We start from the raw sequence: 16,886 nt of genomic DNA, 5'->3' as shown, positions 1-16,886 counted from the left end.
TATGTTCGCTTCGTTTATCATTTCGTCCTGCATATTTGACGTGCTTTAGCTATCCCCCATCCAGCTTACATCATGGCCCATGTCAGGTTTATGTCTGCCCATGAGGCAATACCAGCAGCATGCTCGCCTTTTAGTGGCACGTGTTGCTGCTAACTATGTTTATGGACCCTTTTATGCTGCTCTTTCGCTCATTCGCCCTCTCACTGTCTCGCTTCCCGCTGAGCAGCTGGCCGCCCCGAGATAAATGCTCGTAATGACATGCCATTTTCCACTAAATTAACAAAAAAGTTTTCTGATATGCGCATTTGCTGTCAAGTGTCTGGTAAACATTTTTCCTATCATTTCTCGCGTTGCTGTTGGCAGCTTCTCTTTCCTTATTTATATTATGTTGCTTTTTTTGCTCAAATTATAAAAAAAATGGCGTAAAAGCTGCCGGCAAGCCGCAGCTGAATCTCGCAGGAGTCAGAAAGAGCACTTCGTAAAATGTTCTGTGGCTGGGCAGGAACAGGAAAGTGCAACGTGGCGTATGAGTGACATATAAAACTTTAATGCACACTCTTATGCGAAACATTTCTGTGGGTTTGCCTCTTCACACACGACGCCAATCTGTGCGTGAAGTGAAAGGTTACGGGCGACATGTCAATGGGTATTTGGTGCTCTGCCCATAAATTACGCAACCGACACGCCCTCGCATCGGGAGGGATGCTGTAAACATAGCCATAAACTGTTATATCCCCATGGCCATGGCATCGTGGCATTTGCTCATTCGCTTTGTGCATTCTGTAACGGCAACTTGGCTTCAAGCTTATCGGCTTAAGTCAGCGACAGCCTGGCTAATTATGTTCATTTGCGATGCGACAACGTGACCGGAAATGCGACTTTGCTCCACTTGACAGAGCGACTATTTAAATCGCATTTGATGCAATTGCGACATTTCGCCAGCCGTTTGTGCGTTTGAGCAACTCGTGCGTTTTGTGACTTTCGAGTTGAGCTGCTTCGAGTGCAATTTGTAAGGAGTATGCCAAGCCGGAAATCCGTGCGCACTTTCAAGTGCATTTCCGCAGCAACAACTAAGCCATAATAGCAAGTAAGAGCTGACGAGGCGTGTCTCTGAGTGTGCACGTGTGTGTGTGTGTGTGCGCGTATGTGCGTATCTCTGTGTGTATATACGTTCAGTTGTGTATTCTTCGTGCCTGCGGCGCCATTTGGCTGCAGATGTCGCACGATACGCGCTGCAGGCACGAAAAATAAAATTGTCATCTTTACGTAGATGTCCAAAAAGTGCCATGCGGCACAAATAGCAGCAAGTGTTGCTGTTGTTGCTGCTGTTGCTGCAGCTGCTGCTCGAGTGCTGCCGGATTCAATGAATTGCCAAAGTGCCGGCGCGTGTTCACCGTCGAGAGCCGCTCGAATGTATGCTAAGTATTTGCACATGACATGTGCATTCCTGCCGGCTCTTTCATAATAATGCTCGGAAATAGCGCACATGCCAAACAATTGTCAGAGCTCCATAATTAACTCAAATATTGCTTGTGGAATGCAAGCAGAGTGCCCAAGCCTTGGTCATTCATTAGAGCTATTTATTTTAATCAGCTTAGTTGAGTTTGCCTGGCATGAAATGCGAAATCTGAAGGCCTGCTATAGGCAAGGCTCATTTGATATATCTTAATATTTTGAGATATTAAATTGTTGTTGGCATGCATTTTTTTTTTATTAAATTACAAATCAGTGAAATAGTTGACAATGTTTCAGGCGTTAGCTTGAAGGAACTTTCTGTTATTTCCGGCAATTGCATCTGACAGTTGGCATCCAATCGATTTTTCGGGATTTTCTTCAGTCCCAGTTGCACTTCGTTCCAATTTCCGTTTGGATGTTGCTTTCACTGCTGGAAAAGTTTACTCAAACTGCAACGAATTCAAGTTGAGTATTAATCATTGAGCGAAATTTCAGTATTTTATGGCTTGCTGAAAACTTATATATTGACAATAACTTCCTCCTCCTGCTCAGTGACCATATAGAAGGATTTATCTGCTGTGGAGTATCAATTAAAGTTGTGACAGAATGGTTTTAATTATGTAAAAGCATAAACTCAAGCTCTCGGTTACATCAGCTGCTGCTGACCTCTGGGGAAGTTCGAGTCGTTTGTCCGAGCATATGCTCCACCTCCTTCTAAAGGGCGCACGAGCTGACATCTAACATTTGTGCAGAGTTTGCTGCAGCTGAGCTCGGCGCCGCTCATTAATAACAATGAAGCGCATTAAATGTGTTGGAAAATATTTACACACTTGATGTAGCCCTGAGTGAAGGAGAGAGAGAGAGAGAGAGAGAGACATAGAGAGTGGGAGAGAAGGGGAGTGAATGTCGTAATTTTGTAAAGTCAAACTAATCAATTTTGCGCATGATTGATGCTCAATTGTGCTGCATTCTTTGTTTGAACCGAGCTGAGGCATTTGTCATTCACATTGAGCTGTTGACCGAGCGGCTGCTGTCGCAGCGTTGTTTCAGTTCAGTGCGTGTCCAAAGGCAAAGTTGAAAGCTGAAAGCTCTAATCGCATCATTGATGCGGTTTCAGCCCTTTTCCAAGGGATTTTCCCATCTATTGTTGGCTAGACACTGTCAGCAGCGCCTGCTGCTGCTGCTGCTGCTGCTGCTGTCGAAATGAAAATTGTTTGAGTATAAAAAAATAAAAGAAAAGCACAATATATTTAATTCGAAATGCCATCAACCTGCCTTTTGTCAATCGACTTGAGCAGTTAAGGCAATCAAAGATGAATAACCACCTGCAGACACCTGCTGTCAAATTGATATTTAATAAAGTCTTCGTGTTGATTTCAAATGTCAACAGAAAATCAATCCAATCGACACTTTGCGGTTGCATAGCCGTTGGCATTTATGATGATAAATTCATAAAAATCTATCTCTATGCTTAAATTTCAATAAAATTCTCTTGTTTTCATTCAATTTGTGCATTGTTTTTTTTTTTGTTGGTTATCATTTGTTTATTTTCTACTACTGATGCTGAATAATAGAAAAATAAATTCAATCGCCAGGGGCGTTGACAAAACACTTTATATTAAAATGCGAGCATTAGAGCAAGCCAGAAAGCTTGTGCGCTGTTTTGTTTGTTTTTTTTTTTTTTGTTTGTGCAACTGTGCGTATACGTAATGTGCATGGACGCGCGGTTAATCAATCAATTGAGAAAATCCTGCCATGCCCAACAATTCGAACTTGGCTTGTTGTGCACGCGGGTGCTGTCCACCACAATATACCCTGTGCATGGATGCGTCGATAAAGAAGATTATCCGATATTATTTAAGAAAAATTTACGATATTTATTGTTTAAATAACTTTTAATTGGAGTTTTAAGGTTATTTGCTGACGAGGAATTTATAAATATTTATAGGACAAAATTAATGTATAAATACCCTGTAAAATTACATACATAGATAATTTTGGCAAAGTTAGAGTTTGCTTAAAAATATGTAAAGAATGAGGTTATATCTCATAATCAAAAATTAAAAGAAAATTATTGTATGTATTTTTTTTCAGTTATTGTAAATTATTAATTACTTTGCTTTTAAATTAATAAAATTTTCTTTTTATAACCACTTAAATTAAATATATTTATTAATATAATTCATTAATGTAATTTATTTAATTTTTACCCGTATATTGTTCTTGCTAGCCTCCCTCTACAGGGTATTCATACAGTGGGATAGCAGCGACTATTGGCTTATCATGCTCCCATTTGGCTGCCATAAAAACCAGAAACAACTTCATATATTGTGCACGCGTCGCGTTGCTTGCTCTCGAATTTGTTTGCACGTTTAATTGACGTGTTTTATTTTTAGCAACAAATTAAACAATGCAAATGCCGCTGTAGTAAACACACACACAAAATACAAAACACCAACATTAAAATGCAACAACAACAACAACATTCAATGGCAGAAGAAAATTTAGGCAATATGCGAACACGAATTTGCCATCGATGAGCATGTTAACATGCTGGGCAAACAGTTTTATAGGCGCCGCCTGTTTTTCTTTTGGGCTTTTTATGAATATTTATCGCGCAAATTGATTAAATGAATAGCAACAATATGGCAGCAGCACTCGCAATCACATGTCAGCTTACATAAAACTGTAATTAGTTTGTGCGAAATTCTATGCAAACGCGGACGCGTGGCTCTAACTGGGATTTGGGGCGGGGGGCATAGAAAATGTTGTTGATTGCACCAATAGCCTAATAGACGATTTCACCTTGATCAATACGAAGGTGCGAATCTGTGAAACGCGATGCGAAAAACAACCTTTTGCCAGAACTGTACCAAAAAATGTGTATTGAGCTATGATTTGAAGATGTTTATGATCCATTGGAGATGATCTAAAAGAGAATCTGAGCTTGTGTTATATAAGATAATTTAGGCTACCTGCGAATTGAATATGTATTGGAAATGATATCAGGGAATAAGCAAGTACTCACAATGAATTATTGCGTTATTTATATTTACAAAAATCTTGATAAAACGACAAAATTAAGATAAACAACGGGAAAAAAATAAAAATAAAATAATAAATAAATAAAATAAAATAAAATAGTATACAAAATAATAATAATAAATAATTAAATTGAATTAAAATTAAAAAATACATACATAAAAATAAAAATAATATAAAATAAGTAAATACAAATAAATAAAATGCTTCAAATGTTCTCTCCAAATTTATGCTTTATGTTTCCTCTGCTCAATCAATGACCTCTTTCAGTTTTTCTTATACATAAGAAAACATTGAAGTTTATATATATGATTAGATAAAGACGATCGCTCAGTGACCCATAAGTTGCCCATCTGTGCGATGCCAGATGTGTTGGCTGTTGTTTTGCCAACTCAATAAATGGCGCCATGAACTCTGTTTTGACCAGCCATCAGCTTGTCAATTCACTGACAATTGAGGAAAAACATAAACGGCGCTTGTGCGCCCTTCAACCCGTGTGGAGAATCTAAAAGCCAATGCACGGCATGCGTACCGGGGGTCAGGTGGACTGTGGTGGTGTGGTGTGCTGTGGTGTGGGATACGGCATTTAAAAGTGCAATTCTTGGCACGAGCCGAGAATAGCGAACCGTGAGCCGTGAGCCGCAGGCCGCAAACCGCAAGAACGAACATCGAAAACGGTTGCAAGTCAAACACACACTGAATTTATCGCATTATTAAGTATTAATTATATTTACATATTATTTATTTACACGAGTTTAATGAACTGCACCAATGCAAACAAATGTACTCCCTCCGCCTGCGCCCTCGCCCTCGCCCTCGCCACCGCCACCTCAGCCACATACCAGAAGGCAAATAGTCAAAAAGCGTATCGCCTGTTTTGCACCACTCAGACAGCTCCGACTCGTGCTGGCAGTTCTTACAGTTGCTCGCCTCGTAGTCGCATGCAAATATAATAAAACTGGGCACACCGCAAATGCAATTTTCCCGTAAAACTTAATGAAAATGAAATTCAATATTAAATAAGTGAATTGCCATTTTCCATACTGGCCGGCAAATAGCTGGAACGTGTGCTTCGTCCGTGCTTGGACTTTTGTGCTAAAAACATTGAAAGGGCTGCGGTTGCTGACAAACTTTGAATCAATTATTTCCAAACCAATAATAGCATTAAAAAATTACATCAGTTGACAGAGCAAACAAAAAATATGTAAAAAAATTATTTTAAATAAATATACATATTAATAATATAAAGGCGATAAAAAGAAGAAATGAAAATAAATTTTAAAAAAATATAAGTTATGTAATGATAAATTTTATTATAAATTAATAGTAATACAAATACAAATTTTCGGTAAAAAAATTATGATAATACTTATAAAATCAATATATGTATATTTCAAATAATATACACATATATATAAATAGATCAAATTTAATGAATAATATGAATATATAATATATATTTATATTTATAATTATATCTATTTTTTTTAAATATTTTATTAAATAATAATAAAATAAATACTGCTTAAATATATTCATATAAAATATGAAAAATTATAAAATATGTATAAATTTATCAACTATAAATGATTATTTATTTGAACTACTTTTTACTATATTCTAGATCTTATAAATCAGTAGTACTGAAAAATAAACAAACGTGGCTAACCGAGCTCTTTACTCAAGAGACTATTTTAACTTTGTTAATTGGAAGGAAAAGCTTTTTTAATAATGTTAATTGGACGGAAAGGCTTTTAAGGTCCACTTTGACACTAACTGTGGGTAATAAATCCAATTTGCATGGATAATAATATCTGACCTGTTTTCCTTTTTCCACGTACATGTGTGTGTGTGTGTGTGTGTATGTGTGTGGCGTATGATTGATGGCTGCTGTGGACAGTGTGTGCATGAAAAAGTACATAATTCGATTTGTAATCGATAATGTTGCATGCGCGCCACAAGCTGCCAAACGATTTGTAGCAACAACTATACAAATTTTGAACAAGCGACACAGCAACAACAACAACAACAACAACATTACAATGAATGAATGCACTAGGGGGCTGGCAAGTGGCTGCTGGGCTTGGGTCAGAGGCTCAATAGGTTTTGTGCCACTGACCCAGTTAAGCCCAGCTAAAGCTGTGTGTTAGAGGTTAAAGCACGCCAGGACAATAACCTACTTGCTGTACACACACACACAACACACATACACACAATCTCATGCTCTTTTTCTTCATTATTTGCACATCCACTCAGGCAGTTTGGTTTGCTGGTTGGTTGGTAATTTAATCCTTTCGTTGCGCAGCATCTTTGGTAGCTGATCGTTTGGGTCGTAAAGATTAATGGTCCAAAAAAATAAAGTGTGGGTATTAAATTCGCTTTAGCCACGTGTCAACCGGACAGCATCATAAAACACCAAGCATCGCCATATCACCCATACACATAACATTATCATCAGCTCAGCGAATGTTCTCTCTTTTTTTTTTTCATTTTCAATAATTTTTTTTCGTTGATCGAACGAACGCTCTGCTGGCACGTGTACAAAAGTGCTTGACATGCCCGCCCCTCTGCCGCACCACCCTAATCTATTATTTATCTCGCTCGCTCTCGCTCATTTTCCAGCTATCATTCAGCACTCTCTTCTGTCACGCCTCTTGGCTTGTTTGTCCAGTTGATGACGCTCTGGCCGCTGCCTTAGCTATTAAGCCCATTAACCATTAACACCTTCGTTACGCACACACCCGCACATAAAAGAGACTTGAATCTGTCTGATTGCGGTATATATTTTACGAATGCTTGGCTTTTTTTCACACATATTTTTATATTGCTTTTTATATATGGCACACAAATATTGTTGACATAAAAGTTTGTTTATTTTCTGAAGATTTCTTCCATAAATAAACAGAGAAAGCTTGCCAGGACTTGATATGCTTTTGAGTAATATCTTTATGAATTGCCTTACCGTGCATCACTCATATTATTTTTATATTCTCGAGACCTCTGAGAATATTCCTATAGATAGTTTCCCACTGATAATTTGTATAATGCGTGCAGATTATTATTGATTTCTGTTTAATATAACCGAATGATATGCTACTCTGAAATTCAGTTAAATTTTGTGAGTGAACTTTCTTAAAATTTAAAATATATATTCAACAGATTTTTTTTTGTAATTATTTTTAAATTTAAATAAATATTTTATTTAAATCAATGTTTTTTTTTTTATGAATATTAAATTAATGTATTTAAAAAAAATTGACTTAGGATATTCGCTTTTCGCTATTCGTATTTAATTTTTTTTTTTATATTTTATTAATCACAAAATTGTCTAAGCACACAAGCTCATATAACTTATTAGTAAAGGTAAGGTCATAAATTAAATAGATACTAATTAGTGCTGAAGATGCGACCAGCTAATTTGAATAATCATATACTTTTACCCATATACATATATACCATGTTGTGCATGATATGCTGTAGTTAGCCAAGATTTCACCTTGTACCTTTAAGTTACTTATATATATATATATATGTATACATGCCCAATTCACAGCTCGATTTGCACATCGTAAACCATATCATTTTGAAGATGCGTGATTTGGTGTGATTTTTGGGCGCTGTATATAGGATTATCACGCTGTAGACAAGTGTGTGCAAAATAATTAAAACAAAGTAATAGACTTACACTCAAATATAAATATATACCATGTGTATATATTAATATTTATTTTATATTTTATTATTTATTACTTCCATAAATCTGCACGCTACAAACGAAAATTCCCTGGTTATATGATTTATTTGGCCAAACAAAGCCTGTAAAATTCCAAATTGATTTGCAGCAAATTTACGGCCTTGACAACGAAACACGATTGAACACTTTTGCGGCATCGCGTCGCGTATATCAATGCAATGCTGGGCCTTAACTGTTGTCAATTAGAAATTATGCCACGCCATTCGATTTATAAAGTGGGCAGGGCACAGCGCAGTCAAAACTTTCCGCAAAAGAAATCAACTTAATTGCCCAGACGGCAGATTTTTAATTGCTTTTCAATGTCGCTGACGAATAGCAGATACATTTTTTATTCATACCCTGTTTGCATATTTAACGGTACAAATGGAATAGAATAGCATAGAGAGGCAAACCTACCTGACTACAAATAAATATATTCATGATGAATATAAAACTATTTTCTGTTATTAGTGCAAGGTAGTGAAACGCTTGTTTTGTTCTGAGATAAATTATGAATATACGATTTTAATTGATGAAATTATGAATTTATAATGTCACAGATAAAATGTTATATAATTGTTGACTGACACAAAGTCCATAAATTTCGATTTGGCACATGACTATAAATGCCGAAATGTCAATTAAGCTCTATAGGGTATATGAAAGACTCGAAATTATTTCATTTAATTTATTTATTTTCCTTTTCTTGTGCGCTGTTATAAAAAGTTGAGCTTAAAGTTCAACTTAATGGAGGGTGAAAAAGTTCATTTAATTTACTAATTGTTGCACTTGATGCAAAATTTGCGTGCCGCCACTTGAGGCACTTGAAGGAGTGGCCTGGTCTTGAGCTCCGTGGGGAAATTAGTCAACAAAGGCCGCGGTTTGATGTAAGCGAAAATACATTAAGCTGTCAATCTTCATTTCAAACTCAAAACACACAGAGGAACCGACAAGTGTCGGGCACTGAAAATATTTTGGCAAATGCTTCACAGCATCGTATCGAAGCGGCGTCCTCAGGGAAAGGCATGGGTAGGGAAGGACAGATGCCACCAGAACGTTGAGTGGCACTTTTGAACTTTGACTGTCGCTGACGTCGCTTTGCTTCAATTGATTTCTGTTGATGCAGACAGTCAGCCGAACAGACAGCCAAACAGTCAGTCAGACAGTCAGCAAGTCTTTCATTCACAAAGTGCTGCCCTTCAGTGCCCACACTTGGCTGTCAAGAAAAGGGCAACTGAAATATCGCTAATGCTCGGCATATAAATCGACTTAACGTGTATTCAAGAAGCTCTCGTCTTTGTTAGCTGTTGCGTTAGCCTGTGGTACTTCGTACTTAGTCGTATCGACTTATTACCTCAAGTCAATCACGAGTCGAGCAGAGAGCAGAAACTCCAATGCATTAATATTTAATTCTGTGACAAGGTCTGAGCTCAATAAATCTGAAGCTAATGGAAAGCCACGGCTGTACATCAGCCTAAAATAGAATTCGATTTAATGCGACCTTGGTCAGTGGCACTGGTGCATCAAACCCGTTAGTCCCATGCACAGGGTAGCATTAGTTCACATTTACATTAGTATTCGTTTGATATGCTAATGCGCAGAAATAATAAAAATACATATATATTGTATTTTATGAACTGCGAACATTTTCTTGTTATTTATTTGGATTTATTTCATATTTTACTGCACGCAATGGGCTTGGGCCCAAGGGATATGAATGGAATTCAGAGTTTTTTCAATAACTGAAGAGAATTTGTATTATATTGTATCAGTTGAATAACTTATGAAAATACTGTTATCTCATTTTGACTTCAATATAAATTTTATTATAATATTTATGTATATATTTTATTCATATACTATAAATATTTGATATTGAATATGTATTTTTAATTAATTGTATAAAATTTCATATGCTAACACTTACAGTTATTAGCTCTTCTAAACTTGAGATTCTTCACTAATTAATTAGCATAAGGTGTTGGCAAACACTCTTCATAAGCGTCTGCAGTTGATGCCTTGAGCAGCATTTAGTGCTCAAGCCTTCTTCAAAGGGCCAAGTGCGAACCCTTTTCTGTGGCAAACGAAACTGATATTGATGTATATATATATTGATTTATATTGACACTATTGTTGGTTGGGCATACAATCTTGAGAGCAACAATGGGTCAGATGACCTGTCATCAACGTTTGGGGGCCGGGTTTGTGAAGTGCGTGCGTTTGGCTTTGGCAGTGGCGCAGCTTGATGCACTGAGTTAAATGATGACCCACTTGACTATAAAGCCGCAGCAGTTCTTTTTTGTTATTTATGAGCTTTGTCATAAACAAGTGGCCTGACTTAGGCGGGCCTAGTAAACAATTTATTTGCCATTCTATTGACGGAGCCTTATAGCCTATATAAGTGTGTATATAAATAACTCTATTGTCCATGACTACCCGTGACATTTTATTTTATATTTATTTGAATCTTCGAGGCAATTTCATGCCAAACACAATTTGCTTATCAGCCGGCAAAAACTATCAGCAGCAGAAGCAGAAGAAGAAGCAGAAGCAGAAGCAGAAAAATAACATCACAAGCCGCTTGACATTTCTTATGCTGAATATTTCTATGTTCTTACGTTTGATACTGAAATGTTGTTTTCCGACTTCTACTTGCAGTTTTCCTGTCGCACCTGCTAACTGGCAAAGCCTGTGGACTGGCAAGCAGGAGGAATAATTCAAGGTAATTCAAGGCAATCAATTCGCATTTTCAGCTAACTATGGCCATATCGTCACTCATTAGAGACCCGTGAATATATGAGCTGCATTTGAACTTGCCATAAATAACTACGATTATTGCTGACTAATTTATGGAAATTTTCTATTGAAATATGGGCAAGTTAGGGTCTCAAAAATAACTTTGCTTGAGTTTCAGTGGATAACTATTATTGCGGCCCTCAAATAAATTTCTGAATATCAATTTTACAATAGTTATTTACAGGAAAAAGTTCCCCGTTCTGCATTTTAAGTGCCATTGTTGTGCTTAGTAGGTTCTTCAATGCTCAACATTCTTTCTCTGATAACTATTCTTTATACATTTTTATCTCTAGCAAATGCTTTAATTAAAATTTCCGCATAATAAAGAAATATCAAAAGTTTTTATTAAGCGTATCAGAGTTTTAGGCATTTGGCTTGCAAAACTTTTCTGTAGTTTCCGTATCAAAATGAACATTTCAATCAGATTTTTGCTAGAGCCTATTTATGTACATATGTGTGTATACGTTTGTGTGTGCGTGTGTATTTACCATAAATAATAGTTATTCTATTGGCACGTGCACAGCCATATACACACACACACACACCCAGTAAGGAGGCCAATCGGGCACGTGTGTATAAACACATTGAGGCTTTGGCCAACAAAAAAATTCATGAAATTCGGCTGTCAGCTATTCCAAGAGTTGTATATTGAAAATATCTTAGTACATTGTTTTGCTGTTGTGTGTGCGCTTTGTAGCTGCCTGGCATTACAAATGAAATGAGTTTTGGCAATCGAAATTGCAACTCTTGATTAGCAAATTTATGTAACAATCAAGTTGAGCTCAGCCTTGAGCCAGGCACTCGTAAATATTTGGCTGATTGATGGACATGGCTGAGCTTACGCTCCGCATTTCATGCGAACACATATTCTTTTCTATTATTATATATGTATATACATACATGCATACATATACATTTGTATTTATATTTATTCTTGTTGGCCTCTCCAAATGGCACTTCAGCTTATTTATTGTCCTCATTCTTAGGCTATTGCTGGGGGGTAGACAATTCCCTCGTATTTACTAAGCGGCTGAGTGTGTGTTTAGCTTTGACTTCTAAGTGCTCTCCACGCTGAAACAGCTCAACAATCTGCCTATTCTTGTAGTTCGTCTAGTTTAGTCCATCTGTCTGTTTTCGCTCTAGTCTCAAGTTTTCCGGCTGGCGAGAGGGACTTTTGCCGGACAAGAGCTTAAGGAACTACGTATTAAGGCAAAGTTAAACTTATGTTCAGTGCACTTGGCTTGGAGTGTTGGGGAAGTGTTCACCGAATCTGTACGTACTCTAACGGTACTGTTGAAAAGCTTTCATAAGTGATAATGGAATTACGCTTTTATAATCAATATCTACTATTCTGATGGCGCCCCCCGCCTTCAAGTAGCTGTGGAAGGCAATTTTCTAAGTACGTCTCGTCTGCTCGATAATTGAGAGCCTTATGGAAACTGTTCAGGCTGCCACTTTCACCATGCTGCACAGTGTTCAAAAAATAATTAGCTAAGGGCCGGCTGGCTCTTGGCAGTTCTTGATTAAATTGTGGGCCTGAGTGTGTCAACAAGAGCTACCCACTGATAAGTGTAACCTATATTTCATATTGTTAACTAGCTCAACTTCCTGTTACGGTAATTCAATGAGGTCAGCACATAATATTTAGTCTTCTATAAGTTGTTATTATCAGTTCATTATTTATTGCATTGTCACTATAGTTTATATAAAAATTATGCACTTAATGTTTTATTTAATTTGATTACTTTATAAACATTAAATATCTAATGGGATTTTTCGCTCGACTTGCACATTTTATGGAGTGCAACTCACTTAGCAACAAATTCCCCTCAACTGTTGCCGCATTTTTGCGTTTATATCTCATATTTCTAGTGACATTTCACATACCCTGTTAGCGTAAAATATTCTAAGGGGTGACATGAATTAGCACAGAAAAATATATTACTGTATTTTTTGATATAAAGAAATATAAACAAAAATACAATTTACTTTGCATATATAAATATAATACAATATATTTTTAATTTCCCCTAACTTACTTTTATCTTTAACTCGTATTATGTGTATCAAACACTTATTCATGCAAAGCTAAGCTGATTGCGGGGTATTTGCAAGTCAAGTGAGCCTGATTGGATTACTCTCACTTGTTTATGATGATATATTAATGCAGCAGCTACGAGGTGCCATAAACCGAAGCCACTTCAAAAACGGACGCAAACAGAAGAGAACTTTGCAACAACAGCAACAGCATCCATGTCCGCTTGGCGGGCTGGGTGTGAGTAGCTAAGTATGTGAAGCACACTCAAGCACACAAACACCCACACAGACAGCCATAAGTTATATGCAGTATATGATGTTTAGCACTTCTTGCTAGATTTGCTTTTGTTCTGCTTAAGCGTTAAATTGTTTATTTTTATATCAATATATATGTAAACATTTTGATGGCCAGATATGCACATAAATCTTGGCCACTTAACTGAACCACAAAATTGGCAAAAAATCGTACAGCCAGCTGCGCCAAAATATCATATTAAAAATTGTTGCATCTTAATTGCATTTTAATCAAAAGCAAACACAATACATATATGTATACATGAGACTCGTACCCACAGCTGTGCAAACACTTTGTTCACTTCCAATAGGGTGAAGCACAGTGAGCAGAGCTCGCTAGAAGACTTGTCTAATGCCCAACATTAAAATTCATGCGTCAGCTAAGTGTCAGCTCGTTGGAAATTGCTAATCATGCGCGACAGTTATGGGTTCGTTGGATAAACAAACATTAACTATGTGGCGAAAGCAACAAAAAATGTATATATTTATAAAGTTATGAGCAATAAATGTTGTGTGTATTTAGGTTACGACTGACTAAACTATTCCATCAAAAAATATAATATATATATATAGGTATACTATAGAAGCATAGAACTGGGTCATCAATTAGTGGCAGGGTGGCAATGCTGAATATAAAAGATTTGTGAATATAAATATTGAAATTAATTGAAAATTATGTTGTTGGGATTCCAAGAAATCAACAAATATTTTCAGAAAGTCTAAAATACTGCATTGTGATGTAAAACGTTATGGAAAATGTTATTTAATAGATAATATTTTTGGTATTTTATTTTATATTATTATTATTATTATTTTTTTTTTTTTTTTGTAAATAGTTCTCAGCCTTCAAATTGATGCGTAAAATGTAAATGTAAATATCAGTGCTCTAACGTGAGCTCATCCAATACTTTATGAGATAGACGTCACGTTGGTTATTGCCGTGTTTAAAGTTAGAACCATTCGATTACAATTGAATTCTATAAAAATAAACATGCAGTGTATACGAAATCATTCGCATTACGCATACGCCGCGTGTGCGACTGTTTCATCCAGCCTGACATCAAGACTCGCTGTGCGACAGCAATACATTTTTGCCCGCATACAGTATTCATTCACAGACAGGTGAGCACTCACACACACACACACACATGCAGAAAGACACGCACTGGTACTCGTTCATTCATTAGAAAAGTAAATTTCATGCTAGAACAAAGTAAAACGAAGAAGAATATGGAAAGAAAAATGTTCCGCCGCACATTTGTTTTTGTTTGGCCGCAAGCCAACTGAAAATGAAGGCAGTGGAAAAAAGAAAGAAAAAAAAAAAAAAAAAAACAAAATAAATAAAATATAAAAAAGTTGCTCACGTTTTTTTGCCATTTGCGGTTTTTCTTTATTCCCGTGTTGCTATCAAATTTTGCCACAGCTCGTGGGCCGTGACGTTATCAGCCAGCAACTGGGCCCGAGAGCGTGAGAATGACTGCCGGATGGCCTGTAACCCTTGACGCCTGTCTTGACTGCTGCTTGTTTGTCAAAGGTTCGGCAATTACTTACATTTTTGTGTCATTATTGTTGATGTTGTCGCCCAACGTGCTCGCCAGAAAGTCAAAGTTAGCCTCGTACATCACTGTTTGACACGGCTGCGGTTCTGCCTCCTCCGCTTGGCTAGATGCTAGAATGCCTTGCGGTTGTTGGCCGTTCGACATTCGACATTCGACATACGACATCGGCCGTCGGCGTTGACGTTGACGCTTGCCGGCCGATCGGCCGGATTGCCCTTGTTTTCCTTCATGTCATATCGATTTTCAAATTTGCGCCCAGCTCCAATTGGACCTCGTGTCCAAGTGTCATTTGACTGACGGAACTCGTGTTTGCGAAATTGTTGCCTGTCGCTGTCGCTTGTCGTTGCTCTTGTTCTTGTATTTTATTTCATTTCTTCATTTCTTTTATGCTGAGTCCCTTGTTGGCTTAAAGGTGTTAACTTTATCGCACGGTCCAAGCCAAGCCAAAGCCAAAGCCATTTATTTTGTTGTTTTGCATATTTCAATTGTATTTCATGTACACACAATGTAAACACTTGTATTCGCATTTTTTATCTTATTATTTCTTGTTTGTATTTTTTTTCCATTTCACAGAATTGAAAAGCAATTTGATATGGCGAAAAAAAAGAGAATTATGCGAATATACATATAAAATCATTTGCGAGGAATTGCACAATTTATGAAATTTGTGTTAAATGGCATTCTTGTATATGAAATGAATAAATATAACCGAATAGGTCATACTCTTTCAATATTTCATATATATACTTGATGATTTAGTGTCTGTAGAAAATTATAAAATAATTCCCATAGCCATAAGAGTGAAAATCATTCCCTATTTTATTTAATATTATTTTGGTAAATTCTGCAAGCTTGTAATATAGTTAAGGGACTCAGTCTACATTCTAATGGAAAGTCTTTACCTTAAGCTCCTCGAAATTGTTAACACAACATTACATATTTGTTTTGCTTAAAGTCGAGTGCCCAGCCGGGGCTTAATATGTAAATTCCATTGTCTTTTGGTCTGGCACGTACCATTTGAAGTGAATGTCGCAGTTAGAAATAATTTTGAGGATTGCTGCTGTGTGCTTCTTGCAATGTAAGACTCATTAAAAATTAACATGGACATGAAAATGATAAGTATTTTCATAATATTAACTTTTTGATTAGAAATTGAATAAGCACTGGCTGGTGCTGTAATGGAATATTACTTGAGAAAAGCCAGTGAACTATTCAAGGTACGTTAGAGATAAGTTCTGGATATACTATGTTATCTGCAACCGGAATATATTTACAGTAGGTCTTTTATTATTATTTTAATTTTTCATTTTCATTTTTGTAATTCAAATGGGCGTTGATTTACTGCATTCTCCCCACCCCATCCATTTATTTCAGCTCAGCTTAGCTCATTGATTTATAAACCGCAAGTTGCCTTGTTTAGTTTAGCTCTCAGCTGAGCAAGTACTCTTGCCAACAACCTGCTAGACAATTCGCGAGATAACCGGTTATTAGGTATAGCTAATGAGGGTTAATCTCTGTTAATACTCTCACTGCCCGCCTTCCATATCCGGCAGAGACCATTAGATCTTAATTACAGTAATTGCAGCTCACTGAATATGCATTTCGGTATTGGTTCAGACGGTCCAATTTCTGGATGATTTTTCTAGAAGCTCTACGTCAACTGGTCAAAGTGTAAATGCTGATCGAGTAATTTGTCAGCGACTTCGATTCATAAAAGTCCAAGGAACAGTTTCTATTGTGATTTCAAATGCGGCTTGTTGTATTTCATATTTTCTATTTGATTGTTTTTGTTTTTATTTTGTGACTTGGCTTTTTGCAATGTTGCAATTTTCCACACGATTGCATTTATGACCGCAAAGGCAATTATTATAGCTAGCTATCGGGTAATTCAAAGCTCTGACTAACACGCTTTTCGGCATAGAATCCAGTGCAATGAACCCGCATTCAGAGTTTGAGAAAACAATTCAATT

The 16,886-nt window shown here is 36.7% G+C and overlaps 1 protein-coding gene across 2 annotated transcripts in view; it reads left to right on the top strand.

Moving 5' to 3' along the window:
* Positions 1–16,886, top strand: part of LOC149270380 (uncharacterized) — a 59,451-nt gene that overhangs the window by 21,769 nt on the left and 20,796 nt on the right. For both annotated transcript variants that reach the window (XM_089463188.1, XM_089463187.1), the window contains exon 2: positions 10,889–10,952. The gene's annotated coding sequence lies outside the window, so the exon portion shown is untranslated. The remainder of the gene's footprint in view (positions 1–10,888; positions 10,953–16,886) is intronic.

Source organism: Drosophila arizonae, chromosome 2 (assembly GCF_054131065.1).
Source record: "Drosophila arizonae isolate 15081-1271.41 chromosome 2, UAZ_ARI_1.0, whole genome shotgun sequence".
Taxonomy (NCBI): domain Eukaryota; kingdom Metazoa; phylum Arthropoda; class Insecta; order Diptera; family Drosophilidae; genus Drosophila; species Drosophila arizonae.
Note: the sequence above shows the minus strand (reverse complement) of the source record. Positions and strands in the feature narration are given on the sequence as shown.